This window comes from Pseudophryne corroboree, chromosome 6, assembly GCF_028390025.1.
Source record: "Pseudophryne corroboree isolate aPseCor3 chromosome 6, aPseCor3.hap2, whole genome shotgun sequence".
In the NCBI taxonomy this organism is placed as follows: Eukaryota; Metazoa; Chordata; class Amphibia; order Anura; family Myobatrachidae; genus Pseudophryne; species Pseudophryne corroboree.
Window position 1 is genome coordinate 493402328 of NC_086449.1, and position 13190 is coordinate 493415517.

General features: G+C 47.8%; 2 protein-coding genes across 4 annotated transcripts in view; one reads left to right on the forward strand and one right to left on the reverse strand.

Annotated features, from left to right (window-relative positions):
• Positions 1-12707, reverse strand: part of PUS7L (pseudouridine synthase 7 like) — an 86121-nt gene extending 73414 nt beyond the window's left edge. For 2 of the 3 annotated variants that reach the window (XM_063927342.1, XM_063927340.1), the window contains exon 1: positions 12620-12707. The gene's annotated coding sequence lies outside the window, so the exon portion shown is untranslated. Of the gene's footprint in view, positions 1-12577 lie in introns of all 3 variants that reach the window. The other variant, XM_063927341.1, reaches the window with a different exon arrangement.
• A 220-nt stretch (positions 12708-12927) lies between these two features.
• Positions 12928-13190, forward strand: part of IRAK4 (interleukin 1 receptor associated kinase 4) — a 110855-nt gene continuing 110592 nt past the window's right edge. Inside the window, exon 1 of the mRNA XM_063927343.1 lies at positions 12928-13015. The gene's annotated coding sequence lies outside the window, so the exon portion shown is untranslated. The remainder of the gene's footprint in view (positions 13016-13190) is intronic.

Here is a 13190-nt window from a genome sequence, read left to right on the forward strand (position 1 = left end):
TGTGAAGTGTGCTGAGAGCAATGGCGCACAGCTGCAGTGCTGTGCGCTACCTTATGAAGACAGGAAAGTCTTCTGCCGCCGATTTATGGACCTCTTCTTGCTTCAGCATCTGTAAGGGGGCCGGCGGCGCGGCTCCGGGACCCATCCATGGCTGGGCCTGTGATCGTCCCTCTGGAGCTAATGTCCAGTAGCCAAGAAGCCCAATCCACTCTGCACGCAGGTGAGTTCGCTTCTTCTCCCCTTAGTCCCTCGATGCAGTGAGCCTGTTGCCAGCAGGTCTCACTGAAAATAAAAAACCTAAACTAAAACTTTCACTAAGAAGCTCAGGAGAGCCCCTAGTGTGCACCCTTCTCGTCGGGCACAGAAATCTAACTGAGGCTTGGAGGAGGGTCATAGGGGGAGGAGCCAGTGCACACCAGTTAGTCCTAAAGCTTTCTTTAGATGTGCCCAGTCTCCTGCGGAGCCGCTATTCCCCATGGTCCTTACGGAGTCCCCAGCATCCACTTAGGACGTTAGAGAAATACCAGTAGAGAGAGAGAGATTACAGATGTTAGTTAAGGTAGGGATGAGCACCAGAGACAGAGCTTTACTTATTTGTGAGGGTAAAGGATCAAGAGGAGAGGTAGTAGAGAAGCAGGATGAGAAGAGTGATGATACTTCATCTTCATTTGTGGGATCAAATGAAGAAAGAGTGCCAGAGGGTTCAGGTAAAGAACGGAGCAGGTCACTGGCTGCCGAAGAGCACACCATTTCATCTCGGATCTTATCAATCTTCTCCTTGAAGTAGGAAGTAAGATCCTGTGCCTTGATAGTGGCGGGTGGGGTAGGTGTGGGAGGATTCAGAAGTGATTTAAATGTATTAAAGAGTCGTTTGGGGTTAGAGGCTTGAGCAGAGATAAGAGTTTGGAAATATGTTTGTTTGGCAGTGTCCAGGGCATTTTTATAAGAATGGTAGACAGTCTTATATGTGAGGAAGTCACTTGAAATCCGAGATTTACGCCACTGACGTTCAAGTTTTCGTGTGAGTTTTTGTAGTTGTCTTGTTAATTTGGAGTGCCATGGTTGACATCTAGGCCTACGTGGAGTGTGATGGGTAGCTGGAGCCATTTCATCAAGGGCTAGTTCTAGAGTCTCATTAAGGTGTGATACAGCCATCTCAGGAGAGGTGAATGCAGAAATAGGTGAAAGCAGTTGTTGGAGTGAAGTTCTTGAAGATTAATTGTGTTAATATTTCTGCGGGTTTGAGGAAGATTGGATGACTTCAGCAACACAGGGTTTGAATTAACAGAGGAGAGCATGCAGGTGATAAGGTTGTTATCTGAGAGGGGGAAAGGAGTGTTAGTGAGCTCAGAGATGGAGCATAGTCTGGTGAATACTAGATCGAGGCAGTGGTCCGCCTGATGAGTAGAGGAGTCAGTCCATTGGGAGAGGCCAAGAGAGGAGGTTAGAGAGAGTAGTTTGGAGGCGTGCGCAGCAGATTTTGGACAATCAATAGCAATATTGAAATCACCCATGATAATGGTGGAGATGTCAGAGGATAGGAAGTGATGGTGTAAGTGGATCTATAGACACTCATAAACAGCTGTAAACTAAGTGAATGCTAATGGGGATATGACTTTTTCTTAAGATGAGGCCCAAAGTATTTTGAAATATTTTTTTTTTTGCGTGGGTTTTGCATGAAAAAAAGATTACCGATATTCATGTTGATTTGTGACCAGTCCAAGGAAAACTTCATGGCCGAGGCTGCTTTTAACATTTTAAGTACCTCTCCTCACATCTTCATTAAAGGAGCAAGCACCCCCACAAAGTGCTGTTTGCATGGTATTCTACAGTAGGAGGCAATTTTGGCAGTGATGTTGCTGGCCAAAGACCGCCACATCACTGCAGGGAGAGCGGGGCAGCAGGTAGACAGCATGGTTGCATCCAGTCAGAGAACATAACCACGCATGCAGTGAAGAGTAAATTACAAATGTACCTGCCTAAAACATTGTTCCTGTACTAAACCTCAAGCAACAGTACCGGCACTAACAGAGTCAGCAGCATAATTGCACCACACAAATGATGAGGATTTTTGAAACACTCGTCTCTACAGCAGTCTAAATTCCAATCTACATCAGTCATCAATGCATCTAGACTGCCGCCTTGCCTGTAGTTCAGAAGACAGTTACTATTAGTTGAAAAAAGTCAAGAGTGTGAGGACCTGGTTGGAGGGGGTAGTAAGAGGATGCTGAGAAACCTTGAAATGGTCCCGTCTAGCAACAAACGGAAAACCTATGGAGAGACCCGGCAGCGGCATCCTGTCAATCAGAATTCTGACAGCCCTCCTTCTTCTGCCTAAACCGAGCCCCCCCCCCCCCTTCGCAGCAGGGAGCCAGTGCGTCCCGCTGTCTGGACAATGGGGATTCCGGCTGTTGGTAATGCAGCGGCGGTATCTCCTCGTCGGCATTGCCTCCTACTTTGGGATCCCGATGTCACCGCCGGGATAAGGTCTGTCGAGAAGCTAACTGCTTACCCGAAAACCCATAGTACAATGTGGGGAATGTAACAAAGTAACAGTTGACTCTCCTAAACTGTTACAGCAAATTATTTCATTACAAAAATAAACCCCCAAACTGTCTATGTTATTACATTAAAGCGTATTTAGGAAAACATTATGGGAAAGTGTCATTTCATTTATTCAGAATGAAACAAATTCTAACTGCACTACATCCCACACTTTATTTGTAAACGTGCTACAGTTCTCACTAAAATACACATCAAGCGGTATATTCAATTGCAGTCGAATTCCGGCGTGAATTCGATTGTTTTTGGATTCGACACAATTAGACAGGCGAAACCCTCCACCCGGGACCAGAATTCGACATATTCAATAAATAATGGATTCCATAGTCCCACTGTCGAAAAACGGACCAATTGACGAATAGTGGGCGGCCTGGATTCGACTTCATGGACATCACAAAAGTATTGTTAAAAAGCTGAAAAAAATTGCGTGGGGTCCCCCCTCATAAGCATAACCAGCCTCGGGCTCTTTGAGCCGGTCCTGGTCGTAAAAATACGGGGGGGGGGGGGGGGGGAATGACAGGGGTTCAGCCGTATTTTAACAACCATTACCATGCTCTGCGCCTGGTCCCGATGCAAAAAATACGGGGACAAAAGATGTAGGGGTCCCCCGTATTTTTAACACCAGCACCGGGCTCCACTAGCCAGAGAGATAATGCCACAGCCGGGGGGACACTTTTATACCGGTCTCTGCGGCCGTGCCATTAAATCCCCAACTAGTCACCCCTGGCCGGGGTACCCTGGAGGAGTGGGGACCCCTTAAATCAAGGGGTCCCCCCCCCCTCCAACCACCCAAGGGCCAGGGGTGAAGCCCGAGGCTGTCCCCCCCCCCATCCAAGGGTGGCGGATGGGGGGCTGATAGCCTTGTGTAAAAAAAAGAATATTGTTTTTTGTAGCAGAACTACAAGTCCCAGCAAGCTCCCGCGCAAGCTGGTGCTTGGAGAGCCACAAGTACCAGCATGCGGGGGGGGGGGGGGGGGGGGGGGGGGGAACGGGCCCGCTGGTACCTGTAGTTCTACTACAAAAAAATACTCAAATAAAAACAATACACACACACCGTGATAGTACAACTTTATTACATACATGCACACCAACATACATACATACATACTTACCTATGTTGATACGAAGCAGTCGGTCCTCTTCTCCAGTAGAATCCAGGGGTACCTGTAAATAAAATTATACTCACAACAATCCAGTGTAGATCTGTCCTCTTGTTTGTAATCCACGTACTTTGCAAAATAAAAAAACGAAAAACCCGGACCACGCACTGAAACCCCTTTCCCCGACTGGCGGGGCCCCCGTGACTGCTGTCAAAGAGGGTCCCTTCAGCCAATCAGGGAGCACCACATCATGGCACTCTCCTGATTGGCTGTGCGCGCCTGAACTGTCAGTCAGGCGGCGCACTGGAGATACAATGTAGCGCATAGGCGCTCCATTGTATCCAATGGTGGGAACTTAGCGGTCTGCGGTAGACCGCGAGGTTAAGTGGGTCACTCCTTCCAAATGAAAAACATGCACTGATCTCATCAGATTTTTGTAGTCAGTAAAAAAAAAAGAAAAGATTTTACTTACCGGTAAATCTATTTCTCGTAGTCCGTAGTGGATGCTGGGGACTCCGTAAGGACCATGACGAATAGACGGGCTCCGCAGGAGACATGGGCACTTTAAGAAAGAATTTAGATTCTGGTGTGCTCTGGCTCCTCCCTCTATGTCCCTCCTCCAGACTTCAGTTAGAGAAACTGTGCCCGGAAGAGCTGACAGTACAAGGAAAGGATTTTGGAAATCCAGGGCAAGACTCATACCAGCCACACCAATCACACCGTATAACTTGTGATAAACTTACCCAGTTAACAGTATGAACAACAACAAAGCATCAGATCAACCCTGATGCAACTATAACATAACCCTTATTTAAGCAATAACTATATACAAGCATTGCAGAAGAAGTCCGCACTTGGGTCAGGCGCCCAGCATCCACTACGGACTACGAGAAAGGACCATGGGTATTATACCAAAGCTCCCAAACGGGCGGGAGAGTGCGGATGACTCTGCAGCACCGATTGAGCAAACACAAGGTCCTCCTCAGCCAGGGTATCAAACTTGTAGAACTTTGAAAAAGTGTTTGAACCTGACCAAGTAGCCGCTCGGCACAGCTGTAATGGCGAGACCCCTCGGGCAGCCGCCCAAGAAGAGCCCACCTTCCTAGTGGAATGGGCCTTAACTGATCTTGGCAGCGGCAATCCAGCCGCAGAATGAGCCTGCTGAATCGTATTACAGATCCAGCGAGCAATAGTCTGCTTTGAAACAGGTGCCCCAAGCTTGTTGGAAGCATACAGGATAAACAAAGATTCTGTTATCCTGACCCTAGCCGTTCTGGCTACATAAACCTTCAAAGCCCTGACCACATCCAGTAACTCGGAATCCTCCAAGTCAGTAGAAGCCACAGGCACCACAATAGGTAGGTTCATATGAAAGGACGAAACCACTTTTAACAGAAATTGTGGGCGGGTCCGCAATTCTGCTCTATCCGCATAGAAAACCAGATAAGGGCTTTTATGTGACAAAGCCGCCAATTCTGACACCCGCCTAGCCAAAGCCAAGGCTAATAGCATGACCACCTTCCACGTGAGATATTTCAATTCCACCGACTTGAGTGGTTCAAACCAGTGTGATTTCAGGAAACTCAACACCACGTTAAGATCCCAAGGTGTCACTGGAGGCACAAAAGGGGGCTGAATATGCAGCACTCCCTTTACAAACATCTGAACTTCAGGCAGAGAAGCCAGTTCTTTTTGAAAGAAAATGGATAGGGCCGAAATCTGGACCTTAATGGAACCCAATTTTAGGCCCAAAGTCACTCCCGACTTTAGGAAGTGAAGGAAATGGCCCAGCTGGAATTCCTCCGTAGGGGCATTCCAGGCCTCACACCTAGCAACATATTTTCGCCATATACGGTGATAATGTTGAGCCGTCACATCCTTCCTAGCCTTTATCAGCGTAGGAATGACCTCATCCGGAATGCCTTTTTCTGCTAGGATCCGGCGTTCAATCGCCATGCCGCGGTAAGTCTTGGAACAGACAGGGCCCCTGTTGCAACAAGTCCTGTCTTAGAGGCAGAGGCCACGGGTCCTCTGTGAGCATTTCTTGCAGATCTGGATACCAAGTCCTTCTTGGCCAATCCGGAACAATGAGTATTGTTCTCACTCCTCTTTTTCTTATGATTCTCAGCACCTTGGGTATGAGAGGAAGAGGAGGAAATACATAGACCGACTGGAACACCCACGGCGTCACCAGTGCGTCCACAGCTATCGCCTGAGGGTCTCTTGACCTGGCGCAATACTTCTGTAGCTTTTTGTTGAGGCGGGATGCCATCATGTCCACCTGTGGCAGTTCCCACCGACTTGCAACCTGCGTGAAGACTTCTTGATGAAGTCCCCATTCTCCCGGGTGGAGGTCGTGCCTGCTGAGGAAGTCCGCTTCCCAGTTGTCCACTCCCGGAATGAACACTGCTGACAGTGCGCTTACGTGATTCTCCGCCGAGCGAAGAATTCTGGTGGCTTCTACCATCGCCACCCTGCTCCTTGTGCCGCCTTGGCGGTTTACATGAGCCACTGCGGTGATGTTGTCTGACTGAATCAGAACCGGTTGGTCGCGAAGTAGGGACTCCGCTTGGCGTAGGGCGTTGTATATGGCCCTTAGTTCCAGGATGTTGATGTGGAGGCAAGTCTCCTGACTTGACCACAGACCTTGGAAATTTCTTTCCTGTGTGACTGCCCCCCACCCTCGGAGGCTTGCATCCGTGGTCACCAACCCAGTCCTGAATGCCGAATCTGCAGCCCTCGAGGAGGTGAGCACTCTGCAGCCACCACAGGAGAGACACCCTGGCCCTGGAGGATAGGGTGATTAACCGATCCATCTGAAGATGTGATCCGGACCATTTGTCCAGTAGATCTTATTGAAAGGTCCTTGCATGGAACCTGCCGAAGGGAATGGCCTCATATGATGCCACCATCTTTCCCAGGACTCGCGTGCAGTGATGCACCGACACCTGTTTTGGTTTCAATAGGTCTCTGACCAGTGTCAGGAGTTCCTGAGCCTTCTCCATCAGGAGATAAACCCTCTTCTGGTCTGTGTCCAGAATCATGCCCAGGAAAGGCAGACGAGTCGTAGGAATCAACTGCAACTTTGGAATATTTAGAATCCAGCCGTGTTGTCGTAACACTTCCAGAGAGCGTGCTACGCTGATCAGCAACTGCTCTCTTGACCTCGCCTTTATGAGGAGATCGTCCAAGTATGGGATAATTGTGACCCCTTGCTTCCGCAGGAGTACCATCATCTCCGCCATTACCTTGGTAAATATTCTCGGCGCCGTGGAGAGACCAAACGGCAACGTCTGAAATTGGTAATGACAATCCTGTACCACAAATCTGAGGCATGCCTGATGAGGTGGATAAATGGGGACATGAAGGTATGCATCCTTTATGTCCAGAGACACCATAAAATCCCCCCCTTCCAGGCTTGTGATGACCACTCTGAGCGACTCCATCTTGAACTTCAACCTGTTCAAGTATATGTTCAGGGATTTTAAATTCAAAATGGGTCTGACCGAACCGTCCGGTTTCGGTACCACAAACATGGTCGAATAATAACCCTTTCCTTGTTGAAGGAGGGGAAACTTGACCACCACCTGTTGAAGATACAATTTGTGAATTGCAGTTAACACTATTTCCCTCTCTAAGGGGGAAGCTGGCAGGGCCGATTTGAGGTATCGGTGAGGGGGCATCTCTTCGAATTCCACCTTGTATCCCTGAGACACAATCTCTATTGCCCAGGGATCAAACTGGGAGTGACCCCACTTGTGGCTGAAATTTCGGAGACGCGCCCCCACCGGGCCTGGCTCCGCCTGTGGAGCCCCAGCGTCATGCAGTGGATTTAGTGGAAGCCGGGGAGGACTTCTGTTCCTGGGAACTAGCTGTGTTGTGCAGCTTCCTTCCTCTGCCCCTGCCTCTGGCAAGAAAGGACGCACCTCGGACTTTCTTGTCTTTTTGTGATCGAAAGGACTGCATTTGGCAATACGGTGCTTTCTTAGGTTGTGAGGAAACATGGCAAAAAATGTGGACTTTCCAGCAGTAGCTGTGGAGACCAGGTCCGAGAGACCCTCCCCAAACAATTCCTCACCCTTGTAAGGTAAAACCTCCATGTGCCTTTTTGAGTCGGCATCACCTGTCCATTGCCGAGTCCACAGGACCCTTCTGACAGAAATCGACATAGCATTTATTCTAGACCCCAGTAGGCTAATGTCTCTTTGAGCATCTCTCATATATAGGACAGCGTCTTTTATATGCCCCAGGGTCATTAATATAGTATCCTTGTCTAAGGTATCCAGTTCCTCAGATAAGGTATCCGTCCATGCTGCTACAGCACTACACACCCAGGCCGACGCAATTGCCGGCCTTAGTAAGGTACCTGAATGTGTATAAATGGACTTCAGGGTACCCTCTTGCTTTCTATCCGCAGCATCTTTTAGGGTGGCCATATCCTGTGACGGTAGGGATACCCTCTTGGATAAGCGTGTTAAAGCTTTGTCCACCCTAGGGGAGGATTCCCAGCGTAACCTGTCCGTTGGCGGGAAAGGATACGCCAAAAGCATCCGTTTGGAAATCTGCAGTTTTTTATCTGGAGATTCCCAAGCCTTTTCACATAACTCATTTAGCTCGTGTGAAGGGGGGAAGGTCACCACCTGCCTTTTTTCCCCATACATATGAACCCTCTTGTCTGGGACTGGGGTTTCCTCTGTGATGTGCAACACATCCTTAATTGCTATAATCATATAACGGATGGATTTAGCCAATTTAGGCTGTAATTTTGCATCATCGTAATCGACACTGGAGTCAGAATCCATGTCGGTATCTGTGTCAACAATTTGGGATAGTGGGCGCTTCTGAGACCCTGACGGCCTCTGCAACATAGGATCAGGCACGGGCTGAGACCATGACTGTCCTAAGGTTTCAGCTTTATCCAACCTTTTATGCAAGGAATTAACATTATCATTTAAAACCTTCCACATATCCATCCAATCAGGTGTCGGCGCAGACACCACATTCATTTGCTCCCGCTCTGTTTCCTACCAGCAGAGCTCCCTGAAAATAAAAAAACCTAACAAAATACTTTCTTACAGCAAGCTCAGGAGAGCTCACTGAACAGCACCCAGCTCGTCCGGGCACAGATTCAAACTGAGGTCTGGAGGAGGGACATAGAGGAAGGAGCCAGAGCACACCAGATCCTAAATTCTTTCTTAAAGTGCCCATGTCTCCTGCGGAGCCCGTCTATTCCCCATGGTCCTTACGGAGTCCCCAGAATCCACTAGGACATTAGAGAAATAATAATATTCTTTTAAAAAATGTATTAAATAATACTTGTGGCTCATAAATAGACAAACCAAGTAGATAATCCCTTCAAATATAAATAGATATGCTATTAGCAATCAAAAAAGCACCAAAAAAAACATGTTTTTAAAAATTTTTATTAGATCACGACAGAAAAATGTGGCGGAATGAAATTGACTAAATGACTGTCGAAAAGCACTGTTGTCGAATCGACATTCTTCAATTGGATATACTTTTGTCGAAAAGCCGCATTTTTAACATTGCAGGCATATCAAATTGAAAAAATGTCAAATTGAAAAAATGTCAAATTGAAAAAAGTCGAAAATGAAACGGCAGGTTTTTTGTCGAAAAGTACTGTATTGAATTGTCGAATCCAATTCGACAGGTTTTTTGTGTCGAAAATGCCCCGTTTTTGGACAATTGCGGCAATTCGACCGCAATTGAATAGACCCCCAAATCTCTGCATACTGGGGGTCATTCCGAGTTGATCGCTTGCTAGCAGTTTTTAACAGCCGTGCAGATGCATTGTCGCCACCAACCGGGGAGTGTATTTTCGCTTTGCAGAAGTGCGAACGCCTGTGCAGCAAAGCACCAGCAAAACCTTTTTGTTCAAAACAAGACCAGCCCTGTAGTTACTTATCTTGTGCGTTGATTCCAACGACGGAGGGACGGCTTTTGATGTCACACACCCGCCCAGCGAACGCCCAGCCACGCCTGCATTTTCACCCGACACACCTGCGTTTTTCTAAGCACTCCCTGAAAACGGTGAGTTGACACCCAGAATCGCCCTTTTTCTGTCAATCACCTTGCGGCCGACTGTGCGATTGGAATAGTCGCTAGAACCAGTGCAAAACCACAATGGACTTTATACCCATACAACGCGCGTGTACACTGCGGCGCATGCGCAGATTAGCTGTTTTCTTCACTGATCGCTACGGCAGCTAGTGATCAACTCAGAATGACCCCCATTGTACATATTGCTAGACATAACCCTGAAAGCAATATCTCATTATTTTATTACTATAGGATACACTGAAAAATCCAGGGAATTATCTAATCAATAACCATCAAGCCACAAACATTATGGCAATATATATCACATCCCACATTTTTAATAATATTACCCATAATCGCAGTGTGTTGCCTACATTAATCAATCTTTATGTGATAAAATAGTAAATATGTTTCAGACTTAAGGGAAAATGTATCAAGCCTAGAAAAGGGGAGGCATTCAATTTGCTGGTTGTCGCGATCCTGGTGCTCAGGAGACTGACCCCGGAATCCCGACACCCGGTGAAACACCGGCGGCCGAAATCCCCATTCGGGTGGTGGTCCACGCCACCACCCAAAGGGGAATATAACCGCTGCGTGGCGAGCACAGTGAGCCCATGAGGGGACACGTTGTGCTCGCTGCCTGCATTCCAGCTATCATATCCTGGCGTCGGTCTCCTGACCACCGGGATCCCGACAGCCGGGATATCATACTGATCCCTTGAAGAGAGATAAAGTGAAGTAGTCCCGAAATTAACTACTCAGATTCTAGCTATCATTTCAGAGACTGTGATTTCATAAAGCTGGGTACACACCTATATAATGGTCCCATTCCCCCGATATCGGATGAATGGCTGATGATTGTATAGCTTATAACGCTCCTGCAATGGTTGGAATCGGGAGGTCACATATCATGTGCTGCACAACCGACCTCCCGATCCCAATGAGGTAGCTGCCGCCCACCCGCCCTTACAGGGTATCACGCCTGGATGCATACTGCTCAGACCATCAGGAACGTTTTGCCTGGAATCGAATAGGTGTGTACCCAGTTTAGGAGTTAGAACCAGTGGTGGATTTTACCTATGGGCTGCAGTAAAATCCACCACTTCAGTGATCTCAGCGGAGTCAGCTGCAGTCTGTGTGACTGCACTGTTTCATTGGATTCACTGTGACTGGCAGGGACTTCCTATTGGAAGTCCTACCTCCCAGTCACCCACAGGACAGGCAGTCCTTTTGGGAGGTGTTTCCTCCCTCCGGTACTGCCAGACTGTGCTGCGATTAGCGGAGAGCAACTCACTCACTGACAGAACGTCAGCCCAATCCAGCTGCAGCCGATGCAGTCCATAGAACCCAGGGTTTTGAGCATGTTCAGTCAAGCCTCCACTTATGCAGGTCCCAATGCCTGTCAGATCCATTATGCAGATGCCAGAACCCGGCTTGCTGGAGTCGGTTCTCTCCTCTACTAGGGTCACTAGGAGACCCTAGTGCTGTGCCAGAAACTAATCTGCAGGACACGGTGGCTATTTTTCCAGTGGTTTTCCTACTGCACATGCATAAAAACACTGGGAAAAAAACCATGCCATTGTCCCGGTGACTTGTGCAGCGTTGCTGCAGCAGAGCTCCGGAGGGGTAAGTAATCAAAAAATGGGTACAAGGTGTGCGGCCTCCCCCTGAACCTGGGGGCCCGTGTGCATTGCACAACACTTGCTACCACCTTTTCCCAGCACAGTACATTACAGCATCTTTTCCCAGCACAGTACATTACAGCATCTAATTGAACCCGGCCCATAAGCACTACCTACAACACAACAATGCAGTATACTCTGCACAGAAAAAGAAGTGTGTGCATAGGTAATGAGTGAATCCAAAATAGAAAGATAAATCCAAAGTGCGCAATTAATGTTACACTGGGCAGCCGTCACACAAAAAAAGGGAACACCACGTCCCTAAGTAGACAACAGAAAAAAAGATTTTGAATGTGTGCGTAGGCGCCCTTGTAACAAAGATGAAAGATTAGCATAGAGAAAAATATAATAGATAAAATCACAATTTTTATTGACAACATATTGGCATAAAAACATACACAAAGTCACCAATAAATAGAGATATTGCACTATTCCCAAAAAGATTTCTCACCCTCTATATAGTTTTGCGGTGGGCAGATGGCTTTCTCAGCAAAAAGCAATCAGTTCCCAGTGTGGTTTAGATGGCACCACCGCAAAAGGCTTTTATCTGTAGAAGGCTGAGTAGGGAATCCAGCAGTGCATTCACAAAAGGGTATCCATATCGGTTTGGACGATATGGATACCCTTTTGTGAATGCACTGCTGGATTCCCTACTCAGCCTTCTACAGATAAAAGCCTTTTGCGGTGGTGCCATCTAAACCACACTGGGAACTGATTGCTTTTTGCTGAGAAAGCCATCTGCCCACCGCAAATCTATATAGAGGGTGAGAAATCTTTTTGGGACTAGTGCAATATCTCTATTTATTGGTGACTTTGTGTATGTTTTTATGCCAATATTGTGTCAATAAAAATTGTGATTTTATCTATTATATTTTTCTCTATGCTAATCTTTCATCTTTGTTACAAGGGCGCCTACGCACACATTCAAAATCTTTTTTTCCATAGGTAATGAGTGACCAGGACAGCGCAGCAATGACACCTGAAAACCAAGCCCAGGACAGGTGATGGTAACCAGTCACAATGAGAAAGGAAGCCTATGATTTTACAGTATGCTCTGCTAACTTCAGCACGCTGAGACTCGTAGCGCTACAGAAGGGACACACTACACTAGCCGTGTTTCGGGACAAATTCAGTAAACATAGCACATGCTCCAAGCACATGGCTCAGTCTGACCTGATGTACGAATGATCCCCGCCGGTAGTATACGCTACTTACTAGCTGCTTCCTGTCTGCAGGGCTCAGAGCATTCCGATTGCTGGGCCTACCACACCGCGTCATACGCATTCGTGCAGCCCCTTAAAGGCGCAGTCCCGATAGCTACTGTAGTAGAACTGTTTTGCAGGGGGCGATTATTTAGCTGTAGTAATAGTCTGTAGAGTAGGGTACAAGTCACCGACTCTGATCTAGTGTGCAGCGGTTGGGGCGCCGTGCCTCCTCACACAGGACGCTGAGCTCAGAGGCGCCACCTGCTGGCTGATACCGGCGCCGCAGCAGCTACGCTGGAGTTTCTAGGATTGTGAAAGAGGAGGATGCGGAAATGTGTGTGTCTCCGCAGTGAGAGTGACAGCGGGGGCTCTGGCCGCCCACTCTTGCCCATCACCTCTCTAGCTGGTAAGTGCTGTGCTGCTCCCAGTGCTGGCTCTGCAGAGTGTGGATACAGCAGCGTCTTCGTATGTGTGGAGGTGGCAGCGCCTGGCATCACCCTACCTGCACTGTGCACTCACAGTGTTAGGAGGACTTCTGAAAAGTTTTACCTTTTGTATGTTTTTTTTATTACTGGTTCCAT